General features: G+C 47.9%; 1 protein-coding gene across 2 annotated transcripts in view; it reads right to left on the reverse strand.

Annotated features, from left to right (window-relative positions):
- RAI1 (retinoic acid induced 1) overlaps positions 1-12,282 on the reverse strand; it is a 220,479-nt gene that overhangs the window by 193,596 nt on the left and 14,601 nt on the right. The window lies entirely within an intron of this gene.

The raw sequence follows: 12,282 nt of genomic DNA on the forward strand, positions 1-12,282 counted from the left end.
TGTGAAAAGTTCGGCACGTCAATTTGTGGCAGAGGCATTTTTGTTTTGAACGAGGCTGCGTTGCTCCTTGCCGCAGGCAGAAGCGATACGTATGCGAGGACGGCGGAGAATTGTGCTGGGTGCACGTATTTAAGGAAACTGAGCTAGGCACCTACTGTTGTGCCACTTTAAACCGCCATGGCTTCCCCCAAAAGAATTCTGGGAGCTGTAGTTTGGGAAGGGTGCTCAGAGATGTTAGGAGACCCCTATTCCCATCAAAGAGCTACAATTCCCAGAGTGGCTTAACCACCAATCTCTCTTGCCAAGGAACTCTGGGAATCGTAACTTTTGTGAGTGGAATAGGGGGTTTCCTAATAAACCTCAGCTCCCTTAATTCTTTCTGTTTAACGTGGTATGATCCTGCTTTAAATGTACTGTGGTACCTCAGGTTACATACGCTTCAGGTTACATACGCTTCAGGTTACAGACTCCGCTAACCCAGAAATAGTGCTTCAAGTTAAGAACTTTGCTTCAGGATTAGAACAGAAATCGTGCTCTGGCGGTGCAGCAGCAGGAGGAGGCCCCATTAGCTAATGTGGTGCTTCAGGTTAAGAACAGTTTCAGGTTAAGTACGGACTTCTGGAATGAATTAAGTACTTAACCCGAGGTACCACTGTATAGCGGTAATGTGGCCCTAATTCACATCTCTCAGATGAAAACATGGATCAGAACATAATTATCTTTCAGGTTTTGCACTTCTCCAAATAGTGCAATTGATTTCTTCTCTCTCTCTCTCTCTCTCACACACACACACACACACACACACACACACACACTCTTTCATAAATGTGTGTTTCAGGATAAAATATGTTTGAACTCTTAAGTGTTCTGGTATGGTGCAAGGGGCTGTAGCTTGGCAGCAGAGCACATGTTCTGCATGCAAAAGGTCTCAGGATCAAGCCCCAGAATATCCAATTAGGAGGATCAGTTAACAGGTGGTGGGAATGGCTGTTTTCTACCTAAAACCCCGGAAAGCCATTGCTAGGCGACTTGCTGGTATGAGGTATAACTGAACTGTGCTCCCCGATGAGATGATAATGCCATTTGAAAGATCTCCATGGGGTTTGAGTGGGATTGCTCATCCACACATGCAAGTCATAACATGATGTTGAGTTCTGAACATGCCTGTGTGAATCTGCATTGTGTCTCTCCAAAGAAAGCTTAAATTTGAAGGAAGCCTTTCTTAAGAGCTCATAAACAGCTCTCCTCTGCCCTGCCTTCGCAAATACCCACACTGCCAATTCTAGATGCTGTTTGCATCTAAATTCTCCCATGGTGTCTGGTCCGCATTCTTCCTTGGTGAGAGGGAAAACGGAACAAACTTAAAACTATCCGGAACACAAAAAACACAACAGATTGCAAGCCATTCCATTCCCCCAAGTCTTTCCCAATTGATCTATGTTTCTTTAAACACTGGTGCCCATATAGTGTGTTTCTCAGCTTTCCCTTACACTTGGGGGAACAAATTGCACTCTGTTTTCTGCTACGTGAGAGCCACACTCACAGACATACACTGCAAACAAACTTCGAAATGCAAAATCATTGCCTGCAGAAGAGAGGAATGATCAATAGAACATTCACACCTATGACAATGAACGAAATCAGAGAGTTTCACAAAACGTCTAGGTTTCATTTTCTTGAACATTTTTTGCTTTCATCACCCAAAACATAGGAACTTTGGAAGGAAGCTGCCTTATACAAAGGTTGACCATTGTTCCATCTAGGTCAATATTTGTGTAGGTTGATGGCAGTGGGTCTCCAGAGATTCAGGCAGGGGGACTCCCACAGTCCTTCCTGGAAATGCCAGGGCTTGAACCTGCAACCTTCTGTAAGCAAAGCTGATGTTTTGCCACTAAAAAACTACCCTTCCCCTTTCCTCTCACATTATCCTCCACTTCCCTTCGCAATGGCGTGCTGGTGGGCAACTTCCCCTCTCGGAAATTGGAATATGTATGAACATCCCATAGCAATCTTGGGGACAACCGACCACTTTCTGGTTCCAAATCCCTTTTCCAAACCCATCCTTAGCGCCGACAGCCCTGAGGAAGATGGACCAATGGTCTGACCGGATATTTATTTTACATTTTGGAAGAATTTATAGACAGCTTTATCAAGTAATACCTAAGGGGTGTACCTAGAACAACTTGTAGCAACCATCCACGTACAAATAAAACAAGCACAATTTAATCATGCAGCTGCCTGTAATCTCACCATTTATTGGTTTATATCAAATTTATAGACCAGCCTTCCTCCAAGGGTCACAGGGTGGTTTACAGCATAAAAATACATTAACACAATACCCACTGTGGCTCGGTTGGAGCGTGGTCTGAGAACACCAAGGTTGCAGGTTTGATCCCCATATGGGGGAGCTGCATATTAATAATAATAATAATAAATTTTATTTATACCTCGCCCTCCCCAGCCAAGACCGGGCTCAGGGCGGCTAACAACCGATATACAGTGGTACCTCGGGTTACATACGCTTCAGGTTACAGACTCCGCTAACCCAGAAATAGTACCTCGGGTTAAGAACTTTGCTTCAGGATGAGAACAAAAATCGTGCTCTGGCGGCGCAGCGGCAGCAGGAGGCCCCATTAGCTAAAGTGGTGCTTCAGGTTTAGAACAGTTTCAGGTTAAGAATGGACTGCCGGAACAAATTAAGTACTTAACCCGAGGTACCACTGTAAAAACAAATTGATTGAAATACAACTTAAAAACAAGATTAAAATACAACATTAAAACATTAAAATGCAGCCTCATTTCAATGGAAACTCAAATCGAAAACATTTTGGGGGGGATGAAAACGTCAAGTCTTCACCAAGGCCAACTATCCAGACTGGTCCTACATGGGCCAGAAAGAAGCCAGGGAAGTCCCCAAATAGGAGTTCCATCACAGGAGGAGAAAGGAGAAAAGAGAGAGGGGAAGGGGATCAAGTTGATTCCAAGCCAAAAAACTCTGTCTTACAGGCCCTGCGGAAAGAAATCAGATCCTGCAGTGCCCTGGTCTCATGAGACAGAGCGTTCTACCAGGCCGGAGCCAGTGTTGAAAAGGCCCTGGCTCTGGTTGAGGCTAATTTAACTTCCTTCGGGCCCGGGACCTCTAGGATGTTGCTATTTGTGGACCTTAAGGTCCTCCGTGGGGCATACCGGGAGAGGCGGTCCCACAGTCCTGCATTCTGTGTGTGTGTTTGGAATAGATGATCCTCAGGGTCTCTCCCAACTCTGCAATTCTATGAATCATCTATGAATTATAATACCATACGAAACAATAACCCTTCCCATTTCACAGCAAGAACAAGGCTTCAAGAGGATCATCAGCTTTCTTCGCTGGAAGATGAGAGTGCTCTCCCTTCCTGTGGCTGATAGCCATCGATAGCCCTCTCCTCCATGAATCTGTCTAATTCTCTTTTAAAGCCATCCAAGTGGGTGGCCATCACTGTATCCTGTGGCAGGGAGTTCCACAGTTTAACTATGCACTTTGACCCCTAAACTCACATCCCATTTTCTCTTGTTGCAGGAGTCGCCACATGACTTCTACCTGTTTCCATTTGCAAGGAATTCCTGGCTTTCTGGTTCCTCAGCCTGGCAAATCATGGCCCATGTTTCTGTTTTCTTCCTTCCTTTTAGGGGATTTATGAGTTGTTCGGGAGAGTTGTTTAGCATTGTCCAGATTCTACTCCAGGGAAGTTAAATTTCCTTGGGGGGAAGGGATGCATCTTCTCTCCCTAGCACGCACATTGCTAAATGCATGCGCACGAACATGAGGGAGCCGTTCAGTACGCAGCCTGCCATTGCAAATCCTCCTGCAGCTGCCGAGGTGAATTCTGAACTGCTGGCAACACATCACAGGCCAATTACGATTTTCAAACATACTTTTAACCCAAAGAACTTTCGTCGTCCTGGATGTGAAATCGCTGAAGGGGAGCCTATCACAGAATAAATGAATCAGGGAGAGGACTGTAGCTCAGTGGCAGAACACCTGCCTCGCAGGCAGAGGGTTCTGAGTTCAAATCTTGACACTTCCAGGTTCAAGGTTCGAGCAGAAGGTAGCGGGAAGGACCTCTGCGTGGGATGCTACCTATGAATGCAGCAGACAGCGGGAACTGGCCGGATTTCAAAAGAGAAATCTGCTAAAGCCAACAACTGAGAAAACTCAGAAGGAAAAGAGGAACAACCAGAACTAGCGGGACTTATTGTCTGCACAGTTTTAATATGGCAGAACCCATGATGCAGTGTGACAGTCAGTGATAAAGCATGAGAAGAATGACCGTGCTTATTTATACCGCAAATCCTATGATGCATTGTCCTGAAAGTTAAAGAACACGGACAAAAAACATCCAGGGGCTTAAGAAAAGTAACTGAAAGCAAGGAGAACCAGACACACAGAATTTTAAAACAGAAATCTGCTAAAGTCATCAGTTGAGGAAAAAACGGAGAAACAGACTTACAACCAGAACCAGAAGAAATTAAAACTGGTGTTTGTGCAGCTTTAATACTGCAAAAGCCACGATGCAGGGTGACAGCCAGCAAGAAAGTGTAACGAGAATGGCTGTGCTCAGTTAAGACTACAAGTCCTATGATGCATTCCCCTGCAAGTGAAAGAGCATGCCCAAAATACATTCTTGGGTTAAGGCCAACGACGGAAAACATGGGAAGAACAGACGCACACCAAGAACCAGACAAATTTCGAAACAGAAATATGCTAAAGCCATTAACCAACAAAAACACGGGAGAAAGAGACGTACAACCAGAGCTGGCAGAAATCAAAACTGGGTAAGAGATTTCCTACGGCAGTCTACTGCTTGTCTACTTCTACCATCAACCATCACCTGTGAGATTCTGCCAATTTGTGTACAGTGGTACCTCGGGTTACATATGCTTCAGGTTACAGACTCTGCTAACCCAGAAATAGTACCTCGGGTTAAGAACTTTGCTTCAGGATGAGAACAGAAATCATGCTCCGGCGGCGCAGCAGCAGCAGGAAGCCCCATTAGCTAACGTGGTGCTTCAGGTTAAGAACAGTTTCAGGTTACGAATTAAGTACTTAACCCGAGGTACCACTGTATTGGTTATTAGCTGCCCTGAGCCCGGTCTTGGCTGGGGAGGGCGGGGTATAAATAAATAAATAAATAAAATTATTATTATTATTATTATTATTAGCTAAAGTGGTGCTTCAGGTTAAGAAAAGTTTCAGGTTAAGAATGGACCTCCAGAACGAATTAAGTACTTAACCTGAGGTACCACTGTACTCAACTAAGACCAGACAGCAAAGACCCTTAGGAGAGCTTTGGTTTGGTGCAACTCCTTCTGCTGTGGGTCAGGCTTTTAGATGGGATAGGAGAGAGAATAAATATAAGGGGAAAATAATTTTTCCCCCGAAGTTCAAAATGGTAAACCTAGTAAGGGAGCCATGAAGACCACCTAGTTCCTGCATGCCTAGGATACAACCAGATTGTTGTCTTGAGATAACAAGCTCGACATGCTGCCTTCCTGGTGCCGTAGGACTCCAGCTCCCATCAGCCCCAGTCTGAACCATCCTGGATGATGGGCTACCCCAGCACAGAGCTGCACAATGAAGAGCCATGTCATGGAGACGAGCTTGGAGAATTGGAGGGTGTTAAAGCACACCAGTACAAGTAGATGAATAGGTACCACTCCAGCGGGAAGGTAAACGGCGTTTCCGTGCGCTGCTCTGGTTCGCCAGAAGCGGCTTAGTCATGCTGGCCACATGACCCGGAAGCTGTACGCCGGCTCCCTCGGCCAGCAAAGCAAGATGAGCGCCGCAACCCCAGAGTCGTCCACAACTGGACCGAATGGTCAGGGGTCCCTGTACTTTTAAGAACACATCTAGACAATCCAGTCTTTCCCAACCTTCCTCAATGCCTTCTCCATCGGCCTCAGCCAGGTTGGGAAAGGTCAGTGTGGTGAAGTTGTTAAAGTGTCAGACTAGGACCCAGGAGACCTGGGTTCAAATCCCTCACTCGGCTACAAAGCTCATTGGACGACCATGGAAGCCAGTCACTTCCTAAAGTGGTGCTTCAGGTTAAGAACAGTTTCAGGTTAAGAACAGACCTCCAGAACAAATTAAGTACTTAACCCAAGGTACCACTGTACGGCCTAAGCGACCTTGGCCCTGTATACCTGAAGGAGCATCTCTACCACCATCGTCCAGCCCATACACAGAAGTCCACCTCCGAGGGCCTTCTGGCGGATCCCTCACTGGGATAAGTGAAGCTACAGGGAACCAGGTAGAGGGCCTTCTCGGTAGTGGCACCTGCCCTGTGGAACACCCCCCCAGCTGATGTCAAGGAAATAAGTAACTATACAACCTTCAGAAGACATCTAAGGCAGCCCTGTACAGGGAGGTTTTCCAATGTTTGATGTTTGTGTTTTTATATATGTTGGAAGCTGCACAGAGTGGCTGGGGCAACCTAGTCAGGTGGGCGGGGTACAAATAATAAAATAATAATAGTCAGTGCTATTTTTGTAGAAAAAGAGGTGCTGGAATTCACCACGAACGCCTCCCTTGTTCTCTTAGAATGGCAATGACTTCCAGATGGAGGGGAAAGCACTGATAATTTTTGTTGTTATATATCCCTTTCAAACACACCTTTTAAAATATACAGTGGTACCTCTGGTTATGAACTTAATTTGTTCCAGAGGTCCGTTCTTAACCTGAAACCGTTCTTAAACTGAGGTACCACTTTAGCTAATGGGGCCTCCCATTTCTGCCGCGTCGCTGGCGCACAATTTCTGTTTTCATCCTGAGGTAAAGTTCTTAACCTGAGGTACTACTTCCGGGTTAGCGGAGTCTGTAACCCGAGGTGTTTGTAACTCGAGGTACCACTGTATTTTGGAGCTGTTTATAAATTGCTAAGAGACATAACCTTTGGGAAAGGCAAAATCCAGTGCAGAGTGAAGTTCTTATCTGGAAAGAAGTGGTTGGGTTGGGTTGGGTTAGGTTAGGTTAGCTGGTCTCTAGATTTGCAGACCTTGAAATCCCCAGCATCTCTTCTTAGAAGATTTGTCCCTGCGAAATGTTAATACGCCAGCCGAGTGTTTGCTTCTCCTCCTCTTCTTTTATGTCTCCTTGCTTTTCGCAGCCGCCTCTTTCCACAGCTCTTTCTTCTTGACCCCGGGGGGGCGCGGCAGAGAGTGGTGGTCCCTGCTTTCCTCCAAAGCCACTAATTTGGAGTTGTCGCGTCTTGCGAACTAGGCTTCTCTCCGAGAAGGCGGCTTGGTTAAGCAGCCCCCTTTTAACTGACAGGGGTTGTCCGCTCTGGACAAGGTTGCCTTTAAAGTTCACTCATTATACAGCTCGCAGCGAGCCTCCCTGTCGGATGGCGATGCTGCTCCACAAAGGATGAAAAGCCCAGCAGTGGCCTTTCTCCGATTGGCTTGGCTAAGCACCACCAGGCAACCAGCCGCCATTTCCTTGATGGGAACTGAGAGAGGGCAGGGGGACAAGAGGTCAACAAAAAGGGCAATGAAGGAATTCTGGAGGGGCCGCCCTCCCCTCTCCCGGCTTTGATAGGGAAGGCAAAACCGGCAAGTGGGGAAGCGAGGAAGACATTTTCCATCTTGGGAAAATCCCACTGGATCCAGGTTGTTTAGCAGAGGATGCAGCAATGCATTCTCGGCTGTGTTGTTTATCATACCCTCTAACATTTCTTCGATGAAAACAACGACATCCTGTTTAACAACAACAACAACTTTATTATTTATACTACAACAACAGCAATTTTATTATTGATACCCTGCCCATCTGACTGGGTTGCCCCAGCCACTCTGAGCAACTTCCAAACATATATAAAAACATAATAAAACATTAAACATTTTAAAACTTCTCTATACAGTGGACGCTCGGGTTGCAAAAGTGATCCGTGCGGGATCCGTGTGGGTTGCAATTTGGTGCTTCTGCACATGCACGGGGTGCGGTTTGGCACTTCTGCGCATGCGCAAAGCGCAATTTAACGCTTCTGCACATGCGCAGCCGCCGAAACCCGGAAGAATAAAAAGAAGAGTTTGGATTTGATATCCCGCTTTATCACTACCCTAAGGAGTCTCAAAGCGGCTCACAATCTCCTTTCCCTTCCTCCCCCACAACAAACACTCTGTGAGGTGAGTGGGGCTGAGAGACTTCAGAGAAGTGTGACTAGCCCAAGGTCACCCAGCAGCTACATGTGGAGGAGCGGAGATGCGAACCCGGTTCCCCAGATTACGAGTCCACTACTCTTAATCACTACACCACGCTGGCTCGTTCTGGTACTTCCGGGTTTTGGCGGGTCCATAACCCGAAAAAACGCAGCCTGGAGCATCTGTAACCCGAGGTATGACTGTACAGGGTGGCCTTCAGATGTCTTCTAAAGGCTGCAAAGGTACTTCCCTCCTGGGCTCAAGGGTCACATAACTCCATACCCTCCAACTTTTCTCCAATGAAAATAGGGACGTCCAAAGGAAAAGCAGGACATTCTGGGATCAAATCAGAAACTGGGACGGCTTCTGTAAATCTGGGACTGTGCCCGGAAAATAGGGACACTTGGGAGGGCCTTGTTTATAAGAACATCTGGTCCACAATCCTGTTACAACAGGGGCTGACCTGATGCTGCAGGAAACCTGCAAACAGGACCTCCCAGTGGTGCAGCGATAAAACTGCTAGCACGTTTGCAAAGCTAAGCAGGGTCTGGTATGGTTTCAAATTGGATGGGGCACAGTGTGTTGAGATCCCTGCACTGCAGGGGTTGGACTAGTTGACCCTCGGGGTCCCTTCTACGATTCTATGCCTGAGCATAACAAGAGCATTCTCCCATCCTGGGCTTTCCAGCAACTGGTACTCAGAAGCCCTACTTCCCTATATAGGGAAGTTTTTAATGTTTGATGTTTTATTATGCTTTTATATTTCTTGGAAGCCACCCAGAGTGGTTGGGGCAACCCAGTCAGATGGGCAGGGTACAAATAATAAAATAATAATAATAATAATAATAATAATAATAATAATAATAATAATAATTTCTTAGTACTGCCCCCAACTGTGGAAGCAGAGCACAGCCATCATGGCTAGTAGAAAGCCTCCATTAATTTGTCCAATCCAATTCTAAAAAGGCAAAAGATTTATACGATCAGAAGAAAAACTCTAGAGTACAGTGGTACCTCGGGTTGCATACGCTTCAGGTTACAGACTCCGCTAACCCAGAAATAATACCTTGGGTTAAGAACTTTGCTTCAGGATGACAACAGAAATTGTGCTCTGGAGGCGCGGCAGCAGCAGGAGCTCCCCTTAGCTAAAGTGGTGCTTCAGGTTAAGAAAAGTTTCAGGTTAAGAATGGACCTCCAGAACGAATTAAGTACTTAACCAGAGGTACCACTGTATGTCTAGAATTGTTCAATCCAATTCTAAAGCCATCCCAGTTGGTGGCCTTCACTCCTCTTGTGGGAGTGAGTTCCACAGTTTAACAGTGCTGCGTGACAAAGTACTGCCTTTTATCTGCCCCAAATCTTCCAATATTCAGTTTCATTGGATGTCCACCAGTTCCGGTGTAATGCGAGAGAGAAGAACGGCAATCTGGGAGGTTTTTTTGCCCCAGACTTTCTAGGCACCTCCATGCTTTCAAGCTCCATATCTGAGTGCTGCCCCACATTCGTCTTCCCCAGGAAAAGCCGCTCTTTAAGGCTGAATCGGAACAAACAGCAATTGGGCTTTCCGTGGACTGCTGTTTGCTCCGATTCAGTGGTAAAGATTGGGTATTTTGCAGGGGAAGCGCAGGCAAAAAAAAAAAAAAGCACTCAGGCACTGAGCTTTAAAGCATGGAAACAGCACAAAATGAAACCTGGATGAGCCCTGAACTAAAGATAGCTTCTTGCAAAATAAGGAGAATCAGAACAAAGGTTTCCATCAAGTCTAGCATTCTGTTACCAACCCTGGTCAGGCAGATAATAACATTTAGGTCACCACTCTGGAGACTGTAGTAGCTCTGCGAGGGGAACGGGAATTATTCATGTCCCTCCTGCTCCCCACGAGCGGTTTAACGTGCAATCCCTCTTCCCACGCAACTCTGGGAATTGTAGCTCTGCCGTGGGAGCAGGGGAGCCTCCTGACAACTCTCCGCACCCCTACAAACTACAGCTCTCGTTGGGTGGGGTGAGCCATGACTGTTTAAAGCAGTTTCAGGGCACTTTCAATGTGCGGTGTGGACTCTACCAAAAGAGCTCAGGGCTAGGCTTGGAACGAGACCCGTTCTCATAGGAGTTAGGAAGGTGGAAGGGGAGGAGGGGGAAGCTAGGACCCTGGGAAAACTGCACCACTGTGGCAGAGGCAGAGCATATAAAAGGGGCTGTGCAAGAGGCCGAGGAGAGCAGTGCGCTCAGCTCTTCAGGCTGGAACTGGCAGCTCTGAAAGGCAAAGATGAAGCAGGCAGTATTGCACTGAGGGCCTCCATGCGGGGCTAATGGTACCATAATATGACTTATTGAAATTAGCACTTCTGAGTGCATAGCACACAATGTCACTGAATGATTTCATCTCTTACAACGAGCCTGCAAGGTAGGCTAAGGGGACGATCCCCCATGTTGCAGGCAGCTGCCCTCCCACCCTGCTGCCTCCCTTGTGTGGTTGCGCTGTTCAGGGCGCTTGGGAGTTGTGGCCCAAAACATCCGGGCAGAATGGGCACCCAGTTGGAGAAGATTGACGGGGTGAATTTGTGGCAGAGGCAAGGTTTGCACCCCAATTGCAAGAATGGCCCATGAGTAGACACTGGGAGAAAGCTGGTAGTGGAAGAAGGGACATCATTAGCCAGGACAAAACGAGGCTGAATGTCATGGAAATAATACATCCTTCCTGGCATTTCGCCCCGGCCCTACCATTGGCAGGTGGGACGTTTGTCCGGATCACGAGATCAGCAATCGTGCGCAGCCAGCTCCTTCGCGGCTTGGCCAGGACAGTTGGGTGGGAAGAGGAAACGCTTAACGGGTACAACCGAGTCTCCAAATTAAGAGCAGAATCCTGGGGGGAGAAGCAGAACCCCGAAGATGGAGTGGGGGGAGAGAGAGTGAGCTCAGGCAGCGCTGAGATGCTGCATTTGCTGCCCCGGCTCTCCCCCGGTGGCTTTGCGGTATAATCTGGGGCTCGTTCCAGCTCCGCCGCAGCTGGAGGCAGCAGGTTTGTCAATGGCATTTGCTGCCGAGCGGCTGACATTGAACACAGCCAGTCAGAACATCTCGCTGGCAGCAGGAGCAGAGGCACCATCAGCAGCGAGTGAGCGGGAGGGAGGTGTCGACGCGAAAGTGTCAGCCAGACAGCTGCTGCCTCCTCCTCCTCCTTTCTTCCTTCTTGGGGGGGGGGGTGTTTCCACCACCCCCTGTTTTGTTTGTCAATCAAACAGATTGCTTCTCTCTCTCCCTTTTCCAATTCCTCCCTTGCCTTCCCCTTCTCCTTCCTGCAGGCCAATTGTTTCTGCTCCTGGAAGATAAGGGCTCAACGCTGGCTAGATTTGTATAGCTTAGCTGCATCTTGGAGAGATGTCGAAAAGCAAGGAATTGTGTGTTTTGGTGGCTTCCCTCTGTCTCTCCCCCTCCCACTTCCCTGCCTTCCTTCGCACGCACCCCCAACCTGTCCCCCTCCTCCTCCTCCCCATCCTGATCTTTTGCCTTGAGCTACTTTAGCCTCACAGCTCTCTTGCTATTTAATCTCCATCTCTCCCTCTGGGCCCCGGGAGGGCTCTGTCGCATCCTTCTCTTCGCACCAGCTGCCTGGAGAGAGGAGTCCTTCTGACATCCCCTCGGCCCCTTGGTACCTCTTTCCCCCCTCCCTTCCTCCCTTCCTCCCTCTGTTCCCTTTCCTCACTTCTCCTTTCATAGTCCAAAGGAACACTTGAAGGCAGAATCGTGAGGCAGGAATGAAAGCGAAGAGAAGGACAGAGCCTGTCTTAGGTAGCAGGTTCAATCCGCCCACGTTCCCAGGTAGGGCTGCGGAAAGACCTCAGTCCCTGAGAACCTCTGCCAATCAGCGGACCAATGGTCCGTGTTTATTATAAGACAGGTTCCTCGTGTTCCCACATCTCTGGGGAAGCGTCGCAGCTCTGCAGGTTCAATTCTCGGCGCAGGGCTGGGAGAGGCACCCACCCACCCATTCGAAACCCTGGAATGCCATTGCCAGTTAGGGGCTGTTCACAATTCCACTTGCCCTGCCACTTTCCCATGGGAAAACCTGCTCCCAATGCTGAAACATCAGTTGGTTTTGCTGGGGGT

This window comes from Podarcis raffonei, chromosome 14, assembly GCF_027172205.1.
Source record: "Podarcis raffonei isolate rPodRaf1 chromosome 14, rPodRaf1.pri, whole genome shotgun sequence".
Classification (NCBI taxonomy): domain Eukaryota; kingdom Metazoa; phylum Chordata; class Lepidosauria; order Squamata; family Lacertidae; genus Podarcis; species Podarcis raffonei.